This window comes from Onychostoma macrolepis, chromosome 05 (assembly GCF_012432095.1).
Source record: "Onychostoma macrolepis isolate SWU-2019 chromosome 05, ASM1243209v1, whole genome shotgun sequence".
NCBI lineage: Eukaryota > Metazoa > Chordata > Actinopteri > Cypriniformes > Cyprinidae > Onychostoma > Onychostoma macrolepis.
Window position 1 is genome coordinate 1,558,026 of NC_081159.1, and position 27,367 is coordinate 1,585,392.

The 27,367-nt window shown below is 34.9% G+C and overlaps 1 long non-coding RNA gene across 1 annotated transcript; it reads left to right on the top strand.

The window, feature by feature from the left end:
- Positions 1 to 2,567: 2,567 nt before the first annotated feature.
- Positions 2,568 to 3,796, top strand: LOC131540137 (uncharacterized). The gene is made up of 3 exons (XR_009271189.1): positions 2,568 to 2,818; positions 2,940 to 2,993; positions 3,275 to 3,796. It is a non-coding gene; the product is annotated as an uncharacterized LOC131540137 (long non-coding RNA).
- Positions 3,797 to 27,367: the final 23,571 nt, after the last annotated feature.

Here is a 27,367-nt window from a genome sequence, read left to right on the forward strand (position 1 = left end):
GTTCTTTGGATGCAACTCCGCATTCTTTCTCCTCCAAACACGACAAGTTGAGTTTTTACCAAAAAGTTCTATTTTGGTTTCATCTGACCATATGACATTCTCCCAATCCTCTTCTGGATCATCCAAATGCTCTCTAGCAAACTTCAGACGGGCCGGACATGTACTGGCTTAAGCAGGGGGACACGTCTGGCACTGCAGGATTTGAGTCCCTGGCGGCGCAGTGTGTTACTGATGGTAGCATTTGTTACTTTGGTCCCAGCTCTCTGCAGGTCATTCACTAGGTCCCCGTGTGGTTCTGGGATTTTGCTCACAGTTCTTGTGATCATTTTGACCCCACGGGTGAGATCTTGCGTGGAGCCCCAGATCGAGGAGATTATCAGTGGTCTTGTATGTCTTCCATTTTCTAATAATTGCTCCCACAGTTGATTTCTTCACACCAAGCTGCTTACCTATTGCAGATTCAGTCTTCCCAGCCTGGTGCAGGTCTACAATTGTGTTTCTGGTGTCCTTTGACAGCTCTTTGGTCTTGGCCGTGGTGGAGTTTGGAGTTGGACTGTTTGAGGTTGTGGACAGGTGTCTTTTATACTGATAACGAGTTCAAACAGATGCCATTAATACAGGTAACGAGTGGAGGACAGAGGAGCCTCTTAAAGAAGAAGTTACAGGTCTGTGAGAGCCAGAAATCTTGCTTGTTTGTAGGTGACCAAATACTTATTTTACCGAGGAATTTACCAATAAATTCTTTAAAAATCCTACAATGTGATTTTCTGGATTTCTTTTTTCTCATTTTGTCTCTCATAGTTGAGGTATACCTATGATGAAAATTACAGGCCTCTCTCATCTTTTTAAGTGGGAGAACTTGCACAATTGGTGGCTGACTAAATAGTTTTTGCCCCACTGTATTAATACTCTGAATGTGTTATGATTAGTTCAAGAATAAGACCGAATAGTGCTGCAATTCAAAATATATCTAATAATATAATACAAAATGACTTCATTTGACTGTTTTTGGTGCTGCTTTGATTTCAATACAAACCATACAGACACAAAATATTACCAATGCAAATTAAATAACACAGCCATGACTTCTATAATATATTCATTTAGCTGACACCTTTAAACAAAAAACGTCAAATGTACAAAAGTTCAGTAAGTCGTCAGTTTTTATTTTTGAAGGAAATTTATATTTAGTCAGCAAGGATCCTAAAAAATATGTCTATTTCTTTTTAGAAAAATCTTTCAAACTTTCTATTCTGAAAATCACAATTTTCCACAAAATATACAGAAAATAATGATAATAATAATAATAATTAAAGTAAAGTTTCACTTTACTTACTTTTTTAAATTTATTTATTTATTTTATGTGGTAATTCTGCTGATGCACCTCATATTTTGAAGTTCCCTTTTAAAACCAGCAAAAATCCCCGTGCAGAAATTCTGTATATGTGTCTGTATAGATAATCTGTCTGTCTCTCTGTCTCTCTCTCTCTCTCTCTCAATTCAATTCAATTCAATTCAAATTAGCTTTATTGGCATGACTGTGTAGCATCACAATGTTGCCAAAGCAATACATATATTATACAGATAAATAAAATCATGAGGAAACACATATGTCCATATTATACATGTAGGTAAAAAAAAATAATAATTAAAAAATAAATAAATGATTAAATGAATACAGAGAGCAGTTATAAATGGAAAGGAGGGATCAGCCTTTGTCCCTCATTTGATGGCAGGAGGACACATACTGCGCTGCCAGGTGGATACACTTTTCCTTTTCTCCCAGAATATAACAGAGTTTGTCTAAGTTACTTTTATGGTTAAATTCAGGTGAAACTAGAGCTATTTGTTTGAAATGGGCATCTCTGATGTGTTTATATTTGCTGCACTCCGTGAGGAAGTACAGCTCGTCCTCTACGAGTCCCTCAGTGCAGTGAGAACACAGTCGCAGCTCTCTCACACACACACACACACACACACACACACACACACACACACACACACACACACACTCTCTCAGTGCAGTGAGAACACAGTCGCAGCTCTCTGGCTCTCCAGCTCTGCTTGTGTCGGCCCGTCTCCACACACACACACACACACGTCTCTACACACAGACTGTGTTCACTCAGACGATACTTCGTCAGCAGCTTTCTCTGACCATACTCTTTAATACTGCTCAGGTATGGCGCTAATTTATAATCAGATTTTATTCTGTGGAAGTAAGTTAATTTCTTTACTTGAGTTACTTTTTGCTGCCAATCATGAATGTATTCTTCCTGGGTTATTTTTTCTGTTTCTTTAATTTTTGAATTCTTTAACTGAATTGTGGAATTGAGTTGATGTTTTTCCACTAAATAGTGAAAGGGTCAGTCTCTGGGTGTTTCTGCCGATAAGTGAAAGCACTGTGGTGGCAGCTATCTGTCGGCGTCTGAAAGATGGATCCAGAACTTCGCTGCTCTCTTCTGGATCTCAGAGAGCAGAGGAATCTGCCCAGTTCTGCCCTGCAGCCGAGATTCGGGCGTTTCTGTGAATTCCCAGGATGCTTTTACAGAATTCAAGGTGGAAAATTTCAACAGGGTTTTTGTCCCATGATTCATAGTTTAATTTAAATTTGGGGCCCCAGATTTCACATCCATAGAGGAGAATGGGTTTGATGATGCTATCGAAGATTTTCAGCCACAGTTTAATGGGTGGGTTGAATCTGAACAGGGGTCGTCTTATACTGTAAAAAGCCCTGCGTGCCTTATCCGTCAGATCTTTGATTGCAGTATTGAGCCGTCCAGAGGCTGAGATCGTCAGACCCAAATAATTATAACAGGTGACATGATTAAGAATTGTTCCACCGATTGTGAACTCATATTTTTGTCAGCAAGACGAGGCTTTTTCTGAAAGATCATGATTTTTGACTCTCTCTCTCTCTCTCTCTCTCTCCCTCCTAGGGGAAAATAACAGAGGAAACAAAAACAAACATGGATTCAATTCAGTTCTGTCAGGTAGCATAAAAATATGCCTCATGCAGTCTGTAAATACATTATCTAGTTCCACTCAAGTAAAGTTATTTCTCTAAATCCATGAAAGATCACTGGGTTTTTTTTATCTCAGGATATCTGAAAGGTCAACAGTCTCCATGTGTCTTGCTGTGTACATCTCATTTGTTTTTTTTAGCCATAAAAATGAGCCATTTCATCAAATCTGAAACCAAACTGATGTGGGTGTAATTATAAGACAGCAGCATTGTTCTGGGGATGAGACTGATACTCTTCTATTCACGCAGCCCCTCATCATGTCAGTCGACAGGTGGATCCTGTTCACCAAAGGGGAAGGTGCTGGTGGGCTTCCCACAGCAGGGGCCCTTGTTCCAGGCTGCGATGAGTGATGAGGGCCGTCCTCCAGCGGAAGATGGTCCTTTCCTCCCTATTCCTCCACTCCATTCATGAGCAACTTGACCACAAGATCTGTCAATCAAGCTCAGTGTGTGTGAATAAAAATACTGAGGCGGCTGCTGATTGGCCGGTCTCGCAGCAGATAAAAGACTGGGGCTTATTAAAACTGTCAATAGCATTGTCCTGAAGAATGCTTTGAGAAGACTGAGATTCATTTGAGGAATTCCACTATGCTTGATGGCTGATGAACTGTTAGGAAGGGCTTGGTGTGTATGCGTGCATTCAGACGTTTAAGAAAAAAACATGCCTTTTTATTTTTTTGCTTTTTTGTCAGTTTAATTTCATGCAACAATACCTAGAGAGGGTAGGAGTGATTGGGAAATAGAGGTGAAGGGTGAGCTGTCTGCATAAGCAACGTGGCTCAATATTTCAGACCTTTTGTGCCATTAACCCAACAGTTAAAAATAAATGTTTATGTTCCGTTAAAATAAAGCAAATAAGTTAAACTATCCTATGATGATTTCCATTTTTTTTTTTCACAATGGATGCTAAATTGGAATAAGAGAAATGTACTGAATTGCTAATTTATGTTACGCATATAGGTGGTATACAATTTGATTATTAGGATAACTGAATAATAATAATAAAAAAAATAAATATATATATATATACTGTATATATATATATATATAATACTGAACTATTTATATACACTTACAACTTCTACCTCCTTAAATTCAAGTTCTAACAACATTTCTGCTACCTCAATTAAAATTCTATTCATTTTAAGAAACTGAAAAATAATTTAAACACTCATTAATGTTTTTAAAATCAATAATGTAATTATAAAATAAATACCTTTTTAAAAACGTATATAAAAAAATTTCATTTTAATTATTTAAATATGTTCACCTGACCTACAGTAATCAAAATTCACTTGAGATATTTATTGAAGCTTTAGTTTGCTTTGCACAGAGTATCTGGAATCTATTTCAGTAATACTGTTTCTGTTTAAGGTCAGTTTGAATCCATCAAAAACCCAAATGTAAAATGACCAAAAGTGCATTTTAATGTTAAAATGTTGTTCTTATAATATTAGGAAAAACATCACCCTGGCACTTCAGTGCGGAGTATATTTTGAGTCATGGCCTGAACATGAAGGTTAAACATCACTCTCAATTAAATTCTGAAAGCCACACAACTCTGGTCTCTTGCAAACCCCAAACATGCCAGCAGATGGAAATCTTTACTCCCCAACATGCCTAATCTCTCCTTCAGACGTCTGGAGTCTGCTCCTCCTTCTGTCCTGACTGGAGACGCACACCCGGCTTGTCATGAACAGTGTTTGTTTGTTTTTTAAGAGCCAGTGCCAGCATGTGGACTCTGTTCGTCTGCTTGTTTACAAGGACAAACAAGCGAGAATACAATTGAGCTGGCAAAAGCAAACGAAACGCTTTTGTCAGCAACGTCTAGACACCGGAGACATAAGGGATCAACGGCGCAATCTGATCTCTTATTTTTCACATAAGACACAGCCTTTAACAAACGATCGATGCACGTCGATTGGGGCTCGCGTTATTTGTTGGAAAGATGCGTGCAACTGATTGCACCGCAAACAAATAACAGCAATACGGAAAGCTGAATCAGCACCGAACTGTAAATCTCTTACCCTGCAGCAAGAGACCTATTCATTCATATCTGTCCCTCACACGCACTCTCTCTCCGTTTCCCGGCATGAGATATCCATCTCTGTGCTATGACGAAACCCAGACATGCCTTGTGTATTTATACATTCTTTGCAGAGCAAGAGGTGATGTAGAAGCTTGCTCTACCTGGCCTTGTCCGAACACACAGGCCCATCCAGAGAGGTCTACGGCTCCCTGTCCACTATCTCGGTTTGCTCCGGCTTTGACTTTGATGAATGGACTTCTGGATCCAAAGCAGCCAGATTGGAGGGAGGTGATGTCTACTCCAGGAGAACACAGGCGCTCTGTCTGAGCCCATGCAAGTTTCAGGCCTTGATTAATTGGGCCGAGACGCCCCGTTCTCCCTGACCTCATATTATCTCTGCTGAAGAAGAGGAAAACTGCAAGACAAAGAGTCTCATAAGAGCTGATACAGTATTATGCTTTAAAGGGATAGTTCATCCAAAAATGAATACTCCGTCATCATTTACTCACACTCCACTCCTAGCCACTATTTTCAATATAATGAAAGTAAATGAGGCTGTCAAATGTTTTAAAGAGACACAAAGAAGCAATCATAAAAGTGATCCGTATTTCAATATATTTTAAGTCGTGATTAATAGACCAAAATTCAATTTAACATTCTAGAAGCAATCATAAAAGTGATCCATCCAAGTCATATGATGAGCTTTGTGTAATTAATAGACCAAAATTCAATTCAATAAGAGCTAGAGGCAACATTTTCATGGCTATACTCGGAATATATAGTGAAAATCATATGGACCACTTTTATATTACTTTCATAGTGCTTTTTTTTTGGTCTTTTTGTTACCTGACAGCCCCAGTTCTCATTCATTTTCATTATATTAAAAATTATGTTCTTTAAATACTCACCATTTGCACTCTAAGAAAGAAAGTCATATGAGTTTGGAAAAAAATTACGTCAATTTCATTATTATTTTTTTTTATTACATTTTTTTAATTATTTTTCTTAACTACCCTTAATGTGATAAATGTGTTAAATGTACCACAAATCAACAGCGAACATTATTTTTCAAAGCAATTATTAGTGTCGGCTACTGTTAATTTCTGAATAATCGAATACATTTTTAAACATTGTTTAAATTTAAAAATCCATGTATTATCGCTTGTGATCAGTACTTTTAATATATCCTATGTATGCATGGATGCATGTAATTGACCAAAAGTGATATAAGACAAATGTTACAAAAGATTTGTACTTCAAATAAATGCTGTTCTTTTGAATTTTCAAAGAGTCCTCAAAAATGTATCACTATTTCCATAAAAATATTAAGCAGCACAACTGTTTTCAACATTGATAATAATCAGAAATGTTTCTTGAACATCAAATCAGCATATTAGAATGATTTCTGAAGATCATGTGGAGTAATGATGCTGAAAATTTAATAACAAACAAAAATATATTCATAAATAAACGAGACTAATAAATGTTGTAAAAAGTGTTGTCAATTCTTAGTTCATGATATCCGATGCATTAACTAGTGTAAACTTTTTTTTTTATTGTAAAGTACTACACTCTTAAAAATAAAGGTGCTTAAAAGGTTCTCCACAGTGATGCCATAGAAGAACCATTTTTGGTTCCACAAAGAACCATCACTTTCTTACCTTTTATAATCTGAAAAACCTTCTTTCGCCAACAAAAGAAGCTTTTGTGAAACAGAAAGGTTCTTCGGATGTTAAAGGTTCTTTATGAAACCATTAAATGTTCTTCTATGTCATCGTGAAGCACCTTTATTTTTAAGAGTGTAGACCTACCTTTAATGCTATACAGTGTACTGTATGAAAGGAATCATCTTGCTGCAGAAATGCCTATTTTTAAGCTGATTCATTTCAAATTTACTGCAGTTTTGCCTCTGCTGTCAGCTTCACATCGATATTGCAAAACCCAAGAAACCTCTGCATTGGACATTTGCCTTGTTTCCAACGGCAGAGACAGTCCAGCAAGGCTGTGAGCCAGAGAGTGGGCAGCTCTCTTACTCAATCTCCCAACAAACTGACAGCTGGCTTGATCCAATCAGAAAGCTTGACAGCAATGATATTTACATTGCACTTTCAGCAGCGCAAGAGGCTTTCAAAAATCCTCCAAGAAAACATTACAGAAGTTCAGGAGAAAAGTGATGTCATTTCTGGAATAGAGAAAATTGAAAGAGTAATTATTTTATATGATTTTAGGCAATGCATTAAGTTTAATTTGCCCCCTGCAGGTTTTAAAAGCAATTCACATCCAATTTAATTAGCTTCATTTCAGTTCAATTAGAGCTGTAACTACTTCTGCACTGCAAATTTCAATGAATGAAGATGAAGCTTTTGACTTTTTAATAGAAAATTTAATAGCCTTTCAAATGGTTTAAATGGTTCTCATCATCTTCACAATCAACCTCAGCCTTCAGGCAAGAGGCGTGGTTTAAAAGTGCAGGAATTTTGAAGTAGAATTGATTGGGTTTGGAAAAGCTAACAACAGCAGCCTCCTTCAGGCTCGGTCAGGCCTATCAGCGGATGACGGTGTTGTCATCGTGGCCCGCCGCCAGCTAATCAAACCAGAAAAGTGCTATCCTCCCAAAATGACATTAGCTTTGTCTCCTCGCCGTGATGGATGGGATCCAGGCCCTGGTTGGAGCATTGTCCACTCAACCTGAGTGTCCTGACCACTGACCCCATGATCTTTATCAGGCCGTCCAGTCAATCAGAAAAGCACTGACTGCTGCTAAAGAATAAACCGCTATCTGACACAGCTCCAGCAGAGAAGAGGTCATGGTGCATAATCAAATCATATCAAGAACTAAAGTGGCATGGTCATTTACACCATAATACGTGAAAAAAAAAAAAAAAAGTAATATGCATTTAGTATTGTTACTGACAGCCTTCAGAAACATCTCCCTTTCGTTTCCATTGACAGACCATGCAGTCACTGCCAGTGAAAAACACACAAATAAGACGAGCATCTGAGTAAAAGAATCCTGGAGAGAATTTTTTTTTTTTTTTAAATGATTCAAGCAGCACAACTGTTTTCAATATTTATAATAAGAAATATATCTTGAGCACCATATCAGCTTATTTGAATGATTTCTGAAGGATCATGTGACACTGAAGACTGGCTTTGCATTCACAGGAATAAATTATTTTTTAAAAATATATTAAAATAGAAAACAGTTATTTTAAATTGTAATAATATTTCACAGTATTGCTGCTTTTCTGTATTTTTCATCAAATAAATGCAGCTTTGGTGAACATAAGAGACATCTTCCAAAACAAACAAACAAACAAAAAACATTTTGATAAGATTTTTTTTTATTGATGTAAAAGAAATCTTGAGAATATATATATATATATATATATATAGACAGATAGATAGAGAGATAGAGAGCGATAGACAGAATGATAGATAGATAGATAGATAGATAGATAGATAGATAGATAGATAGATAGATAGATAGATAGATAGATAGATAGATAGATAGATAGATAGATCACACAAAGATAGAACAATAGAATGATAGATAGAACGATAGATAGATAGATCACACACAGATAGAACGATAGATAGATAGATAGATAGATAGATAGATAGATAGATAGATAGATAGATAGATAGATAGATAGATAGATAGATAGATAGATAGATAGATCACACACACAGATAGAACAATAGAGCGATAGATAGATAGATAGATAGATAGATAGATAGATAGATAGAATAGATAGATAGATAGATAGATAGATAGATAGATAGATAGATAGATAACACACACAGATAGATAGATAGATAGATAGATAGATAGATAGATAGATATAGATAGATAGATAGATAGATAGATAGATAGATAGATCACACACAGATAGAACGATAGAATGATAGATAGAACGATGGATAGATGGATAGATAGATAGATAGATAGATAGATAGATAGATAGATAGATAGATAGATAGATAGATAGATAGATAGATCACACACACAGATAGAACAATAGAACGATAGATAGATAGATAGATAGATAGATAGATAGATAGATAGATAGATAGATAGATAGATAGATAGATAGATGATAGATAGATAGATCACACAGATAGATAGATAGATAGATAGATAGATAGATAGATAGATAGATAGATAGATAGATAGAATGATAGATAGATAGATAGATAGATAGATAGATCACACACAGATAGATAGATAGATAGATAGATAGATAGATAGATAGATAGATAGATCACACACACAGATAGAACAATAGAATGATAGATAGAACGATAGATAGATAGATAGATAGATAGAACGATAGATAGATAGATAGATAGATAGATAGATAGATAGAAGATAGATAGATAGATAGATAGATAGATAGATAGATAGATAGATAGATAGATAGATAGATAGATAGATAGATAGATAGATCACACACAGATAGAACGATAGAATGATAGATAGAACGATAGATAGATAGATAGATAGATAGATAGATAGATAGATAGATAGATAGATAGATAGATAGATAGATAGATAGATAGATAGATAGATATTTTGGTTACATTATAATTATATTAATATTACTATTATTGTTTTTCTTTATGGTTTTTAGGTTTTATGGTTTTTACAACAATTTTTAAATGCTGAACTCTGATGTCTGCTGCCGGTAACTCCCAGCTATCAGCATCCATCTCGTCCAGCTGTTATCCGTCATAGTCCAGGTATCTGTGCTCGAGTCCGTCTGACGACGTGAAGACAGCAGACGTGTAGGTCCAGAGGCCTCTGAGTAATGGATTCAATTATCTTCATGCTCTAGAAATCTCCATTCACAAACTGCCACTTGCTTCCTACGCAGTGTGTGCACAGCGACTTGATTAGGACATGAACACACAGCATGGACAAGAGCCTGCGCTTCATCAAGCTGCTCACACATCCGCTCATTCCTTCACTAGATGTGTCTGAGCGGAGAACGAACGAGCCGTAATGAATCCACGCTCCACTCGGCCGTGATCAATAAATGGCAGGAGGTGAATTAGCATCACCCTAATGATTCCCATCTTCCTCTCCTCCGTGACACCAGGACAGCTTGGATCTCAGAAAGAGGAAGGAAGAAAGAACAGCTAACTCATCTTCTGCATGGAGAAAACATCAGCTGTGAAGGGGAACGACGTCTTTGCTATAAATTTCCCAAAAGCAACGGTTGAGAGCAAGTCTCTGACAACCGGCATCTTGCTGGTTATTCCGCACCGAATGCAGAGCGATAAATCAAAGCGTGTCCCTCTTAATCTAAGAGTGTTTCGCCCTAAAACTACAGGGAATTCATGAGCAACAAAACACCTCCGAATGGACATTTAGCCCTGTTATTACTGCACTACAGTCGGTTCACGCTGTTATTATTGCTGCTCGAGATACACAAGGGAGCACTAACTTCCCCGGTTTACAACAATCAAGGCCAAAATCGCGACTATCCACCGACAAACTCTGACTGCTGGCTGACCCTCGAGGGGGGAAAAGAAACATCACACATGAATTTACAGCTTCCGGGTCAACAAGGTCGCCTACTTAGACAAACAGGCCATCCCAGAGTTGCTGTAAATAACGCTCTCGAGCCGGACCGGCCTGCAGAGCTGGAACCGCCGTCATGGTGAAATAAGAACCGTGCTCGGAAGAGCCGCAGACATTTTCATATGCATAAGCAGGAAAAATGCCGCTAAGAAAGACTGAATGGATTCCCCATATGTTTTAATATCTGTCCTTACATTACATGATATATAGCATGGTCACGAGATGAGGTGCATTAAAACCAAATGGAATATGGTGAGGAGGAATGGGGTCAGATTGCCTCTAAACTCTGTTTGGTGTGCATTGCACTCTGTTTTATTTTATATATTTTTTTTAAATATCAAATAGCTCCAATAACAACCAAAAAACAGGAAATAATGGCAACAGTCGACCACAATGGAGCATATATTTATTTTGGACAGTGTAAATATTAATATTAATAATAATTCAAGTAGAATTCAATCATGTTTAACAAAAAAAAAAAAAAAAGCTTATGGACCAGTGTTGATATTAATTAATAATTATTCATTAATCTTAACAAATATTGATGAACACATGCTAATGATTCATTCAATATATACATTGACATTGCTAATTAATATTAATTCTTATTAATTATTAATCAAGTGGAAACATATCATGTTTAATACTAGTATTAATTTATATTTATTACATTAAAATTAATGAGCATGGATGAACGCATGATAATGACTCACTCAATTTGTGAACAAACAAATCATTTAAAATATTTAATAAATGTAATCCATGTGCATTTTCATCTTTCTTGTGTCAACCAACATGCAATATGCATAGTGTACAACGTGCAATATTACATTTACTGCTTATTATAATGTATATAAATACACAAGTAAAATATTAATATAATAGCAATATTTCAATATAAAAATAAATATTTGAATATTTAAATTGTGTGTTTATACTAAAATTAAGAGAATCATTATTGTGTTCATCAATATTAATTTATGTGTGTACAAATGCCCAAGTAAAAATTTAATATTTCAATTAGTATTTATGCACAAACTTAAACTGAGTGAATCATTATCATGTGTACTTTTAATAAAAGAATAATAATAAATAAACAACAACATAACTTTGTAACAGCTAATTGTGCACTTCCATTAAACACTGCTGTGTTCTTTTTTTTATGAGAAAAAGAAAGCATAATTGCGTTTTTAAGCATAAATGCAATTATATCACTTTCAAACCAAATAATAAATGTAATAATATAGTTGATCCCAGAATGAGAAAATACATGAGTGCAATTCCATACTTGACAGAGTTGCAACACTTTTTCCATTGTGATAGATAGAGCATTGTCCTGAAAAAGACCAAAATAATTCTAATATTTCCAAGGACTTGGGCCCTGGTCACTGACCCCGGCATGACCTCTCTCGGTCAGGTGGGTCTGCTCTATGTCACTGACCTCTTCACCTGTAGAGCCGGTGTCAGCTTGACCAGTGAAGCGTGGGACAGTCAGAACTGCCACTCCATTCATTGAGACACGTCCATAAATCCTGGAGGAGAAAAGGCTACCAGCAGCCCCTGTTTATCTTGAAGAGCTTCTCCCAATTCTGACTTGATTCATGGCCAAAGGAACCAAGGTTAATTGTAGTCCTACTAAAAAGAAAGAAAGAGCACCTGTGTGTGTGTGTGTGTGTGTGTGTGTGTGTGAGCGAGAGAGAGAGAGAGAAGAATAGAGCGAGTGACCAGCAAATGCAGCCAAGCGTAAATAACAGCAAGCAATGTGTCTCTTTTGACGCTCATAACCAAACAATTATTCTTGATATATGTGACCCTGGAGCACAAAAGCAGTCTTAAGTCGCTGGGGTATATTTGTAGCAATAACCAACAATACATTGTATGGGTCAAAATGATCAATTTTTCTTTTATGCCAAAAATCATTAGGATATTAAGTAAAGCTCATGCTCCATGAATAAATTTTGTCAATTTCCTACTGTAAATATATCAAAACTTCATTTTTGATTAGTAATATGCATTGCTAAGAACTTAATTTGGACAACTTTAAAGGCAATTTTCTCAATATTTTGATTTTTTTGCACCCTCAGATTCCAGATTTTCAAATAGTAGCATCTCAGCCGAATATTGTCCGATCCTAACAAACCATACATCAATGGAAAGCTGATTTATTCAGCTTTCAGATTATGTATACATCTCAATTTTTAAAAAACTGACCCTTATGACTGGTTTTGTGGTCCAATGAAGCCATGCATTTCGATTTCTCATTCTGAGGCAAAAGTACAGCTATTTATCTTTAAGTACAGCTTTAATAAAATCACTAGAACCTCACAAGGTTGTGCATTCTTCTCATAAATCTGCCTCCGTGTGTGGGAACTTTGTAAAGGTCAGAGGTTAACTTGAGGAAAGGCTCGTTTCCCTGCTAACACAGTACATTAAGGCGTCCTCAGCATTCCCCGTAGCGGGTGAAATTTAGTCATGTATTTAGTCTCCGACTGTCACTGTCATCGCCCTCTCTCGTGTCCAGCTCTGACCGGCCCAAACGAGCACGGCTTTCAGCACGCTATCGGCCCCTATGGTGGCTTTTAACACACACCCACACACCTGTGTTTCCCACAACAGCACACACCATTTCCTTCTGTTTGTGCACACACCTCGGCAAACAAACCGGAGCAGGCACAATGCTGAGGGTGCTAACAGACGCGGAGATGTAATGTTGCGATCAGAGCTGCTGAAGGCTGAAGTGATGCTCTATCTGTGTGTGTAGACACCAAAGTGTCACAAACACTGTAACACACACACTAACAACCAGATAACAGAAACATGTCAAAGTCCACAACCTGAAACATGCACAGATGTGGCGATAGGGAAATGTTCACTCACTCAATCTGTCGATTTCACTCTATTTTGGAATGACTTTTCTGTCGGAGGACGCTGATTTTAAAAGTGAAGCATGAAACTGTTGAGCTACCCCTACTAACTTTATGGTGCAAAATATAAATAAATAAATAGATACAAAAATACAATTACATCTTATATATAGCAAGGCTCCAAAAGTCTGAGACCACCAGAGAAAATGTTTGTTTATTTTTCTAATTTAATACAATTACAGCTTTTCAAATTTAAATATTCTAATTTAATACAATACAAATTAAATGATCAGCATATAAACTGACTGAAAGGTTTTAATAATTAAATTAAATTGAATTAAATTTATGTAAATTTATGTAAAATAAAGAGAGAGAGAGAGAGCATCATCAAGTAAAAAAAGTTTGATGATGCTTTGTCTAATAATTATATTAGACAAAGGGGGTTGAAAACACTCATTACAGGCAAAACAATTTCTAGAATAAGAATTTAGCCTCATTCTGTCTCGCTCTTCTTTCTTCTATTCCTTCTCTTTTCTTTACTTTACTTTTCCTCCATCCAGGATCCTTACGTATATATCATTATGTCTCCAGAACCACTGGGGCAATAAACAACTCTGCAGGACAGATTTGGGTGGAAACGCACACATACGCAGCACATATACACAATTAATGGTAAAAAAACTGAACAGGAAAGTTAAATGAATTACACCTTTCCCGAGGGATGTCATTTTTTCTGAGAATTTCCTTTTTGTTTAAATTGGTTACAAACGAGAGTTGTCTGAATATCAGATTACAGAAAAGGGACCGGGTCCGAAGATAGATGTTAAAGCATCGCTTAAGTATCACGAGACAAACTTCAGCACGAGAGAGAGCGAGAACGAGAGGAAACTCAGAATAAATAAAGAGGACCTTGGCAGCGCTGGAATAATTATGTGCCACTCTATCCAATCTACATAAATAAACGTCGCACCGAGGGGAAGCTTACAGTTTTGGTTAAAATCATTTTTCAGGTCTGACTCCCCCGTGTTTCAAAACACAGCCTGTTTATGGCAGCAAGCATGTTTTACATTTTACATGAAATATTTAGTTTAGCTTGGCCTGCAAGACTGAGTGGAGATTGATTCCAAGTGTGTATCCCAGCGTGACATTTCCAATCCATCACGGCCCCGGCGTTAACAGGAAATCAAGAGGCTTCCTTATCAAATTACTCTTCCAAAACCAAAAGCTCTTGTAAAATTAGATTCACGGTAATCAGTGAAGACCTTGTTCTCTCGGCTCTATCTTTCGGCTCAATCACAACGCAAACACAAATACCTGTTTTCACCTTTTCTGTTCCTTCTGACAACCTATCCGCCCCAAACTGGCCCCTGGCCCTATAGCGCCCGGCACTGGGGCCCTTGATCAGATAGTGTCCATGCCTAGTTTCCCTTCCCAGCCCTGGGCAAACAGTGGCTCAGTCCTGGGACCTCCTCGTCCGCTCACCGCATGAAACACACACACACACACACACACTCACACACACACACGGTGCACGTTCATAAAGGACTAAATGGCTCATTAGGTAACGCCTGCAGAGAAGAATTAGTGTAGTAGAAATGTGATGAGGATGATCTCTACTGAACTGAGGGTTAAAGCCTGCGCACAATTAAAAATTGACAGAATTCAGCAGTTTCTCTCATAAAGGTTTATTTTTGAGTTTTGGGGCGCTGAAGGTAATTCGAATTCAGTATAAAATAATTAATCTGACTTTCAGAATTATATCAGTTCATCTGTCGTTGAGTCTTTCAAACATACGCACACACACACACAAAAATCATCTTATGCACTGAAAAAAATTATTCATTGAATTTGCTAATTTTTTTAAGGTAAGTGGTTGCAATCATTTAATTTTTTTTTTTTTTTTTTTTGCTGAAAGTTAGTCAACTGAATTTGTTTATATGTCAAATAAATTGATTGCAACCACTTACCTTAAGAAATTATTTAAATTTAGTATCATTTTTTTTCAGTGTGTATGATTACCAGTAATTATTATACAGTGTGGTAACTACCAAAGGCCTGGTTAGCAAATATCACATTTAACATTCACTGTAATAAAACCCTCACTAGTGTTTAAAAGTTTGGGGTCAGTTAAAAAAAAATGCAGCTTTGATCACAGGAATCAATTACACTTGAAATTATTTTACAATCGAAAACATATTTTAAATGATAACAATATTTCACAATATTACAGGTTTTACTGTATTCATCTCAAAGGCACATGCTCAATAGTAAGCACAGCAAAATTATATCATGACAACGTTGACCACGAGAACGAGCCGTATAGCTACCAGGGCCTTGCTAACCACTAAAACCTTGTTAAGCTTATATCTGAAAACAATTCAAACATCAAATGAATTTAAAGTGACAATTCTTCATGAACAACTTGCCTAAATTTAGTATTATTCGCCCCCTAAAATATCATAATAAGATTTAGTAATAATAACACACACACACACACACACAAAAAGGGTTCATATCTGTTATTAAATCTGTTATTAAATAAATAAAACTTTTATAGTAATCATGATGCATTAAAACAACAACAACATTCTATTATAGTCTATGATTTCTTTGTAGAATTAATTAATATTAGTCCACAATGTAATTTTAGCATCATTTAGATAATATTATTGTTTTTAGTCATTCAAATCAAGTTTTTATTTTTCCATTTTAATCAAAATTTTATTTAAAGTTTTAGTAATATTGTTGTATGTTTATGTCATTTTTAGTAGTTTATTTATTTGTCTTTTATCGGTTTTATTAATTTTTATTTCAGTTTTAGTAATTTTAATACATCAAGTTAAAACGAGAAATGTTGTTTTAGCAACTAGCAGAAATAAAAAGTTTTTTAAAATATTTTATTTCAGGTAAAGTTTATTTTATTTCAAGAAACAAAAATGTTTAGTATTTTAGTTTCAATTTTAGGTCACTATAACAGCATAAAAAAAACAATCCAAGTCAAATAAATTTGCATGATAGCACTACATCACAGCAAGTGACTTGAGCGATGCTACATCTCCAACAAATTTGATCATGTGAATATGTAATACCTCTTGTTCTTGTGGTATTGAATAAATAAAGCATTGGAAAAAAAAAAAAAAAAACATCTCCAACAAATTAAAACATTATTCAGTGCGTCCAAAAGGGGGCGCTAGTGCACTTGCTCAATGCTTCCATTCCCAGCCTCTAATTTCTTAATGATCCTTTTTCTTTTTTCTTTTTTGTTCCTCTGCACCACATCAAGTGACTCCTGACATTTGATGAGTGCAGTATCCTAACAGTGAGTATCTATATTAAGAAGAGAGACTGGCTTAATAGCAGGTAAATGTTTGGCCTGCAGATGAACCTGTGTTTGAGTGACACAGGCAGCTACACTCATTGGGATTCCACGGCTGCTCAGTGTGTTTAAATGCCCCTTATTACTGGGGCAAACAGACAGATATTTGTTAATGAATCCACATGCTTGAGTAACTCAAGACCCAGGAGTCTCTCCTTCTGCCCTGGGGACCAGCCACTCGCTGGCTGCAGGTCAGAGGTCAAGGTAAAAGGTCACAGGGCTTTCAGGTCCCTCTCTACTCTAACGGGTGGTTATCGGGCCCTAATGGGTTTGTAAAAAAAGCAGGATAGAATAACGCAGAGTTAAACTGTTGCCGGTTTAGACCGTGCATACCATATAGAGCATTTCAAATAGATACAAAGAGAGTGGGATTTGAAATTAAAATACTGAGTACTAGCCTAAAATTATTTTCCGACATTTTAATGCACATTTCTATTAGTACACCACGTGAGACGTCATGCAAGGACTAATGTGAAGCAGTGACCCAAAAATGGGGCAATGCCATCCTGGGGTGGGCAGCTAAAGTGAACATGAGATCACAAACAATGCCGAAAACGCAGCTAATCATAGAATCACAGGTTAGAACAGCTTACAAAAACAAGGCTTGTCAACGTTTTAATGGAATAAAGGAGAAAATATTCAGATTCCAGTCAAAACTGTGCAGTATTTTGGCACAAATATAACTGTTGCTTGGTAGAGGCTAATCAAATTAGACAAATGTCAACAAAGACATGTTTCATGGAAAAACTATGAACAAAATTATCCAAAGTAAAAAAAATTAAAATAAATAAATAAATAAAAACCTAAACTAAAGTTTGTGGAGTGAATTATTGGCTGCCGAGAATATATCGTGATTAATCGCATCCAAAATAAAAGTTTTTATTTACATAATATATGTGTGTATACTGTGTATATTTATTATGTATATATAAATACAAACACATGCATGAATATATATAAGAAAAATGTGTTATGTTTGTATATTAAATATATTTATATACATGTAAATATTTTCAAAATATATACTGTAAGTGTGTGTATTTATATATACATAATATACACAATATACACAGTACACATACATACATTATGTAAACAAAAACTTTTATTTTGGATGCGATTAATCGCGAATAATCATTTGACAGCACTTATATATATATATATATATATTTATTTATTTTTTTTACAGAATAAAGCAAGTAATGATGCTTGTTTTCTGCCATTTGATAGATAAATAAAAATGGTAATTGCAACACTTTATATTACAATTCAGAGTTTATATCTCACAATTTGGAAAAAATTTAGAAAAAATAATTCTGAGTTTATATCTTGCAATTCAGAACTTTGAGATAAAAAGTTACAATTACCTTTTTTATTTTTATTTATTTATTTATTTTTTTATGTGTGGCGGAAACAAGAAACAAACAAACAAAAACTGTTTATATCTTGAGATAAATAGTCACAATTGTTTTTTTTTTTGTGGTTGTTGTTGTTTTTTCATTCTGTGACAGTAACAAGCTTCCATATCCGATTTATAAATAAAGTCATGCATACACTGAACAACATGAGGGTAAAATTGTAATTTTGTTTTGAACTATCCCTTTAAAAAAAAAAAAAAAAAAATTATTTTAGTATAATTTTTGTTTACGTTTGTATGATGCACAATTTTAATACTGTGCTGGGTCTCCATTTGTTGTCCAATGTAACGGTTCTAAAACAAAATTAGTTCAACTTACAGTAGGTAAACACCGTTAGTGCATATGAATGAGCATATGCTGAATATCAGATCATTCTGCACACGTCTCTTTAAGGTGGCCAACAGATGTGTAATGAATGAGTCAAAACTATACAATACTGTAGGAAGTGCCACAAAAGATGTCGGGTAACTAGCAGAGAACACACACATTCATACGGCTATATACGATTTCTCAAAACAATCATGAGATTTCCAGCATAGGTTTTCCGGTAAAAAAACATCATCCATATCTCTGGATCTACCAGAGCTGAGATTCTGTGATTAAACATGCTTTCATGTGTAATTAATCCACTTTAATCAACTGGAAAAGCAGGATGAGGGGACAACATATCTGACAAAAGCATACAAAAACAAGTCCGGGTCAGCATTCAGACCGGCTCTGAACAGGAAAGGACCCTTGATTGAGGATAAACCGCTGTGGAAACCCCAAAAAATATTAAATCACTACTGCCACTGATATGAATGGATATCAGACAGATTCCCCCCCCACGTCCTGTGGTTTCCATAAGCATTTTCTCGCTACATTTCAGGCTTTGACACAGGAACCAAAACATTCGGCGGCATCGGCACTTTAATCTCCTTGAGCAGCAAGCCAAATAAATACACTATCGTAGCGAGACATGTAGGATATGAAACACTGTAAAGCCCTGCGAGCCAAGCGTTAGCTCATATCTCACACCGCCACGCATGTGGAATAACGATTTGGATCCTGGTCTCACATTCACGTCATTAAAATATCACCATCCAGAACTGTACGCTTGAATTAGCTAAAGCCAGAGTGAATAAAACAAAAGGTGTTTATAAAAAATAATACATCTGAGATGCATATAAAACATACTGAGCAACCAATACTGTATGTGTTCAAACAGGCATCAAGAATAACTTTTGAATGTGATTTGGATTAAATTTGGATTTTTTTTTTTTTTTAATTGTAGTTTTATTATTATACATTATACGTTTAAAAAATAGTCTAATTTCAAATCATACGTCATTTGAAATTAGACAATTTTTAAAATGTTTCAGGTTTGTCGCAGTCAAACAAACAGTATAAATAAAATAAAATAATAAAAACAAATTCAATCCAAAGCACATTTATAGATCTTTTGAAATTAGACTATATTTTTTTAATTTTGCAGTTGCAATTTTTTTTTTGCAGTCAAATAATAAAATAATTAAACAAAATAAAATAAAATAAAATAAAATTAAATAAAATTAAATAAAATTAAATAAAATTAAATTAAATAAAATTAAATTAAATTAAATTAAATTAAATTAAATTAAATTAAATTAAATTAAATTAAATTAAATTAAATTAAATTAAATTAAATTAAATTAAATTAAATTAAATTAAATTAAAAACACATTCATAGATTGTTTGAAAATAGTTTAAAGTTCATTTAAAATAATTTAAACCTTGGAAATGCAACTCAGGCTGAACTACATTTCAAGTCGTCGCTGTCATCTAGGTGCAATGCATGTGTAACAACCCGCTTTAGTCCTAAAGATCAGCTATGAAAAACATATCAGATTAGTATCTTTGTGTGTGAACAAAGCCAAAGAGCAGTTATTTTCATTATTGTGTCGTTGATAATAATGGAGTGTAGCTCTGGGGTGCACTGTTTTTGCTCTGATGCTGTGCATCTCATGTAGTATCTGGGTGGACATTAGCAATATCTAATCCACATCGAACAGAACAAGCAGGCGCACTGACGATCGGCTCATTTATCCAGGTGCCTAAAGACCAGCAGATAAACATCTCACCCAAAGCACGAATAACACAGCGTCCCATTGAGGCTGAGTAATTACCTGCCCTCCTTTCCAGTGTCACTGATGAATCACCTGCGATAGCAATCTCACACCACCAACCAGGCACTAACGCTGCTTGTCACAAAAAAAGGAAACAAAGATACTATTTACTGCAAATAAATAGCCATCATAGGGCAATTATAACAGTATAACAGTATTGGCATATGCAACACAGAAAACGATATTTCAGTGGAGACAGCATTCATATAGCATATGTGCAGCCGGTGAAATATCCTGTCACTTGCCTTTGTCACGTTGCTATTTGTTGTGCTAAGACACACAATCATAACGTTACGCACATGTTGAGTAAAGCAGGTATCTTGTTGCTACAAATGGTTAGATGTGGCTCAAGGCTAACACCGGTTGGCCGCGTTAACCTTGTGCTCACCTCACCTGCGCGGGATACAAGATAGCTGCTGCTTGTGTGAAGGTGATATGAATGAAAACTCAATTTATCACCTGCAAATTCTGCCAGAATGATACATTTGTGCCCTGTAGGGACAAGCTAATCTGATACACTGACCAGAGCCTAGTTTACAGAGAGAGAGCTAATGCTCAACATGTAGAACACTGTGATTTCCTCAACAAAGCATAAATCTGTCTACCGGTGTGCTTTGTAAGGAGAAAATGAGTCACTTCTTAAGATCTGGCACAGGTAGTGAACAGGCAAGTTGTGTTTCTTTAGAAGATGTTACAGGACTAGCAATTTAGAAATAGATTTGTGCTACTATTTAATTGCAGTTCCAGGTAAATAAACTGTGCTGAACTTCAACATATACTCGCATGCCCTAGTAAAAAAGTAATATATTTAAAATATATTTATTTCATACTAAGTACACTGAAAAAAAAAAAAATAATACATTTTTTTTTTTTTTAAGGTAAGTGGTTGCAAACAATTTATTTTAGCTACATTTAAATAAAACAAAAAGAGTTTGTCAACTGAATTTGTTTATTTAAATTTAGCTAAAATAAATTGATTGCAACCACTTACCTTAAAAAAATTAGTAAATTCAATAAATATTTTTTTTTTTTCAGTGTATAGTTCAAATCTATTAACATATTTACTGCAAGATAACTCGAGACTTACTGATATACAAATTATAATTAAACTTTACTTGGCATATTACTTGTGCACAATGCACTTTTCTTAATATTAAGCCTAAAATGTGTTTTACTGTCACTTTTGATGAGGATTGTATGATCTTTGAATAATATCAGCTTTAAATGCAAAATATTTAAAGTGTATCTGAAGTATACTTGCAGTAGTTCCACTTTAGCACAATCAAATATACTAATATTGAATTGTACTTCAGCACTACTTCAGTGCATTAAGTACAAAATTAGGTGTTTAGCAGACTTTAAGTATACCAGTTTAGTATACTAAAAGTACAATTGCAGGACATTAATATAAAAAAATGTATTTGTAGTATACTTAGCATGAAATAAATGTATTTCTAATACATTTAAGTATATTTATTTTTCACTAGGGTGAATTTGAGCTATATCATTCTAGATATATCTCAGATTTAGAGATTTGTCTACCATAATAGCCAGACGAGCTAATGTAAAGAGCTAATATAACCTATAGGAGGCTGTTGCTCCTTTAGAGGTGGCCTCGTTAATCTTAAGAGAAAGTGTCAGCAGTCATTGTACAATAATAAAGAGTCTAGAGCTCCACCTGATACTGTTAAGTGTCATTGAACATATAGAATGTTTCACAGAAGAAAAAGTAAGAGAATGAATAGATAGCGTTCCTCTTTTCTCCTACGGCTCTCTCTTACACTCTTGTCTCTTGGTCCTTTATGTCCAAGCATGTTCCGTACAAAAGAGAGATGTTCGTGACTTCTTGCCCCGAACACGATCTGAGAGAGTAGTGTTTCAGGACATATGTAACAAGGGTTAGGAGACGGACAGGACCCTTTAGGGTTTGATCTGAAAAATTATCATGCATGTGTTCTTTAGGGTCGTGCGCTTAAATTCAGATTCAAACAAGAATTGCAATTTGAATTTCAACATTTTCAAATTATTATTGACAGATTGGAAGATAGATTGAACAATATATCTACAGATAGAACGTAATACAGAGCAAAATACCGAGAATGATCATAGACCTGTAGAAAGATAGAATCGACATAGATAGATAAAACAATACATAGAATGAACCATAAATAAAATAAACAATAACCAGATTATAGACTGACAGAATGATTAATATAACAATTATACATAGATAGATAGATAGATAGATAGATAGATAGATAGATAGATAGATAGATAGATAGATAGATAGATAGATAGATAGATAGATAGATAGATAGATAGATAGATAGATAGATGGAATGATCAAATGATAGATAGAACGATAGATAGAACGATAGATAGAACGATAGATAGATAGAACGATAGATAGATAGATAGATAGATAGATAGATAGATAGATAGATAGATAGATAGATAGATAGATAGATAGATAGATAGATAGATAGATAGAACGATAGATAGATAGATAGATAGATAGATAGATAGATAGATAGATAGATAGATAGATAGATAGATAGATATAGATAGATAGATAGATAGATAGATAATAGAACGATAGATAGAACGATAGATAGATAGATGATAGATAGATAGATAGCTAGATAGATAGATAGATAGATAGATAGATAGATAGATAGATAGATAGATAGATAGATAGATAGATAGATAGATAGATAGATAGATAGATAGATAATAGAACGATAGAACGATAGATTGATAGATAGATTGAACGAATGAACGATAGATAGATAGAACGATAGAATGGTAGATAGATAGATAGATAGATAGATAGATAGATAGATAGATAGATAGATAGATAGATAGATAGATAGATAGATAGATAGATAGATAGATAGATAGATAGATAGATAGATAGATAGATAGATAGATAGATAGATAGATAGATGGAATGATCTAATGATAGATAGATAGATAGATAGATAGATAGATAGATAGATAGATAGATAGATAGATAGATAGATAGATAGATAGATAGATAGACAGACACACAGACAGACAGACAGACAGACAGACAGACAGACAGACAGACAGACAGACAGATAGATAGATAGATAGATAGATAGATAGATAGATAGATAGATAGATAGATAGATAGATAGATAGATAGATAGATAGATAGATAGATAGATAGATAGATAGATAGATAGATAGATAGATGGAATGATCTAATGATAGATAGATAGATAGATAGATAGACAGACAGACAGACAGACAGACAGACAGACAGACAGATAGACAGATAGATAGATAGATAGATAGATAGATAGATAGATAGATAGATAGATAGATAGATAGATAGATAGATAGATAGATAGATAGATAGATAGATAGATAGATAGATAGATAGATAGATAGATAGATAGATAGATAAAGTACTCAGAACTAAACTTCAGCATTCCTGCCATTCATCACTTCTAGTTTCTGCTTGTTTTGTGTTTGTTCTGTCTGGCTGCATACTTTGGTCAGGCTCAGTCTTCATGGCTCTGTGTGTTTATATGGACATGGATCGAGACGTCAGACCCCCAGCAACGTCAACTACAAGCTCTGACCAGCAGACAGGAGAAAATAAGCAAAGAGAGCAAATCTGAGAAGCTCATACTGTGCTGCTTCCTGCTCTCTGTGTCTTAAGCAGAAAGGCTTCCCACCATCAAAATGCAGAATCCAACCTCAAGGGACACACCGCACTGGACGTACACAAAACTTTATGGCGTCCGTCTCCGTTGACTGAGAAGTCACAGGAGGCCTTTAATTTCCTATGTAAACTATCAGGGTTTGTTTTTGGGGTTTATATTCATGTCTTTCTGGGTAAAATGATTGAATCACAGTCTGCAAACTTGCATGGCTCTACTCATAAACCACAACCAGCTCAATATAAAGCTTAAAGCTAACTTTTTATAGACATTTTATGGAGTATGTGGAGCGACAGTGATTTCTACTTCCTTCTCAAAGCATTTTGTACCACTCTGAGTTTTGCATTTGCTTAGTGCTCACTACTAAACACAATGGTAAAATCACTGCTCTAAGTTTGATGGATAGTAAAGTTTGCACCCCTTTTTTATATGCTTATTATTATCATCACTATTTTATTTTATTTTATTTTATTTTATTTTATTTTATTTTATTTTATTTTATTTTATTTTATTTTATTTTATTTTATTTTATTTTATTTTATTTTATTTTATTTTATTTTATTTTATTTTATTTTTTTTTTTTTACATTTTCTGCACATTTACAAAGGACAATTATTCACTTTATTTTTTCTATACTTGAAAAGAATGTTTAAAGGGATAGTTTACACAAAAATCAATAAATCTGTCATCATTTACTCTCATATTGTTCAAAACATGCATGACTTCTGTGGGTAAATGACCAAGGATGCATTTATTTGACCATAGTACATTTTACAATTTAAAATAACTGTTTTCTATTTGAATATATTGTAAAATTTTATTTATTTCTGTGATGCAAAGCTGAATTTTAAGCATCATTACTGCAGTCTTTTTTTTATGAATAAAATGCTCAAAAGATCAGCATATATTTAATATAGTTTCTTTTTTTTTTTTAGAACAGTGTAAAAGTCTTTATTTTCACTTTTGATTAAATTAATGTATCTGTGCTGAATGAAAGTATTAATTTATTAATACAAAACAAATAAATAAATAAAAATAAAAAATCTTACTGACCCCAAATTTTTAGGAGTGCATATTTTCTCAAAACACCTAACACTAATCTTTCAATAATATTTTAGAAATTCATAACATTAGTATTTTACATTACTAATAGTCTATTAAAACTGTTAACATAAAAAAATTAAAAAAAAACACTGCTGACATTAAATTTCAATATAGGTTATTAAGTATGGTCTATATATGCAATGTATTGAAGTGCTTTTGAAGCAAAAAAAAAAAAAGCCTGATGCTTCAAAAAAAAAAAATTCCAAATCACGCAATTTCTGAGCATAACAGCAGCGTGTTTGGCCTTGTGTTTCCTCTTTTCTGGATCTCATCCTCTCAAACATGTTTCTCACAGCATGAAATACTGTCCAGGCTCCGCCGTGTTGCACTGATCTTTGACACCTGGATGGACCCAAGAGAGAGCATTGTACAGTCTAGTCAGTGAACAGCCCAGATTTTACAGTGCAGCCCCAGCTCCTGTAGGTCGCTCTGCCCGTCAGTCACACAGCTGGTGCTAATTTCCCTTCAATGCCACGTTAAGCACCGTGACGGATGCGCTGCGAACCCCAGAGCGAGGAACCGACAGCCAAGGAAGCTTCTTTGAGCCACGTGACCTTACGGAAGGATTCTGACTAGAACCAGAGAATCTGAGCACATCACACCAGTCCTTACACTGGCTGCCATTACATTTAGGATTGATTTTAAAGTACTTTTACTCATTTATAAATCTCTAAATGGCCTAGCACCTACATACATTGCAGATATGCTCACTGAATATAAACCTAACAGACCACTCAGATCATTAGGATCGAGTCAGTTAGAAATACCAAGGGTTCACACAAAACAAGGGGAGTCCGCTTTTAAAAATCAAATTTTAAATCATTTTAAAAGTTTTTAAATTCCTTGCTTTTTTTTTTTTTGTGATTATTTCTTATGATTATTTTAACTACTTTTATGTAAAGCACTTTGAATCACCATTGTGTATGAAATGTGCTATATTATAAATAAACTTGCCTTGCCTTACGGAGAAAGCTGCAGTTCATCCAATTTTTCAAAGACTTTTATTAACATCATGCATCTTGCTTTACGTGTACCAGCTTCCTTTAGCTCTTTGTTTGAACTGCCACTCATCTCACCGACAGGAGGGCTTGACAAACTTGTTTTGCAGCTGATGAGATGCCAGTGTGGGAACGTGGCCTAGGCATGAGAGAAAGAGGGATCTCGGACCACCTGCTGTCCACTCGAAAGCCTCTCCACTTTCATAACACAGGGCCAGGAAAAGGGCAGGCAAACTATACGCCATTTGGCACCAACTAACTAAAGTGCACAGGCAGCTGAAGCATAATTGGATGTAATGAAGGCTAACTGAGGAAAAGCCAAGCTGGATTTCATGACCTTGGAATTAGCGCCACCCAAGATATGCGTGTGGGGGACGAACCATGAATCCATCCCTCATTAAATCTATAATAAACACAGCCGAACGGAAACATGTTATCGGTATGTACAAGACGACTGTTCGGCGGAATATCGATGTTCAAGTTTATAGGAGGTGAATTATGCATCTCCATAGCTCTTTGCAGTGAAACTGGATACACTGGTGACCTCACTACATCGGAGGAAAAAAGTGAAGATGATCTTTGTCTTTTCATTGTCACCCTAAGAATACTTGGCGTTGCGGTGTTGGTGGTCTTTGGTTGTTAAGTTTTAAACATCAAAACGGCTTCTAGTTCATTGTTACTCGTAATGCTGGAACATCATTCTGTTGATGCCGTTGGTACATCATGAGTGGTTTATTATAATTATGGAATACATTGTGCAACTTTTAAAATCTGAATAGATTATAGACACATGATATTTTGCACCACGACACCGCAAAATCGATAAATAAATAACAATAAAACATTTTTTGTTTTTTTTGTTGTTGTTGTTTAGTATTTTTTCGTATTTCCCAGTTTAAAATATTGTTGAAACAAGATAAATGACCCAGGGCCTTGAATATATATATAATACTTATTGTTTACTAAAGATTTTTTTTTTCCAGATGTACTCAAGTATAAACAAATAAAAAATTGCAATAAATAAATAAATAACAGTGCACTTGTGATTTATGGACTTGGTCAGACCAGCACACTTACATTCTAAATGCAATCAAAGGAAACACTTTGCCGCTACTTTGTGTCACAAAAGA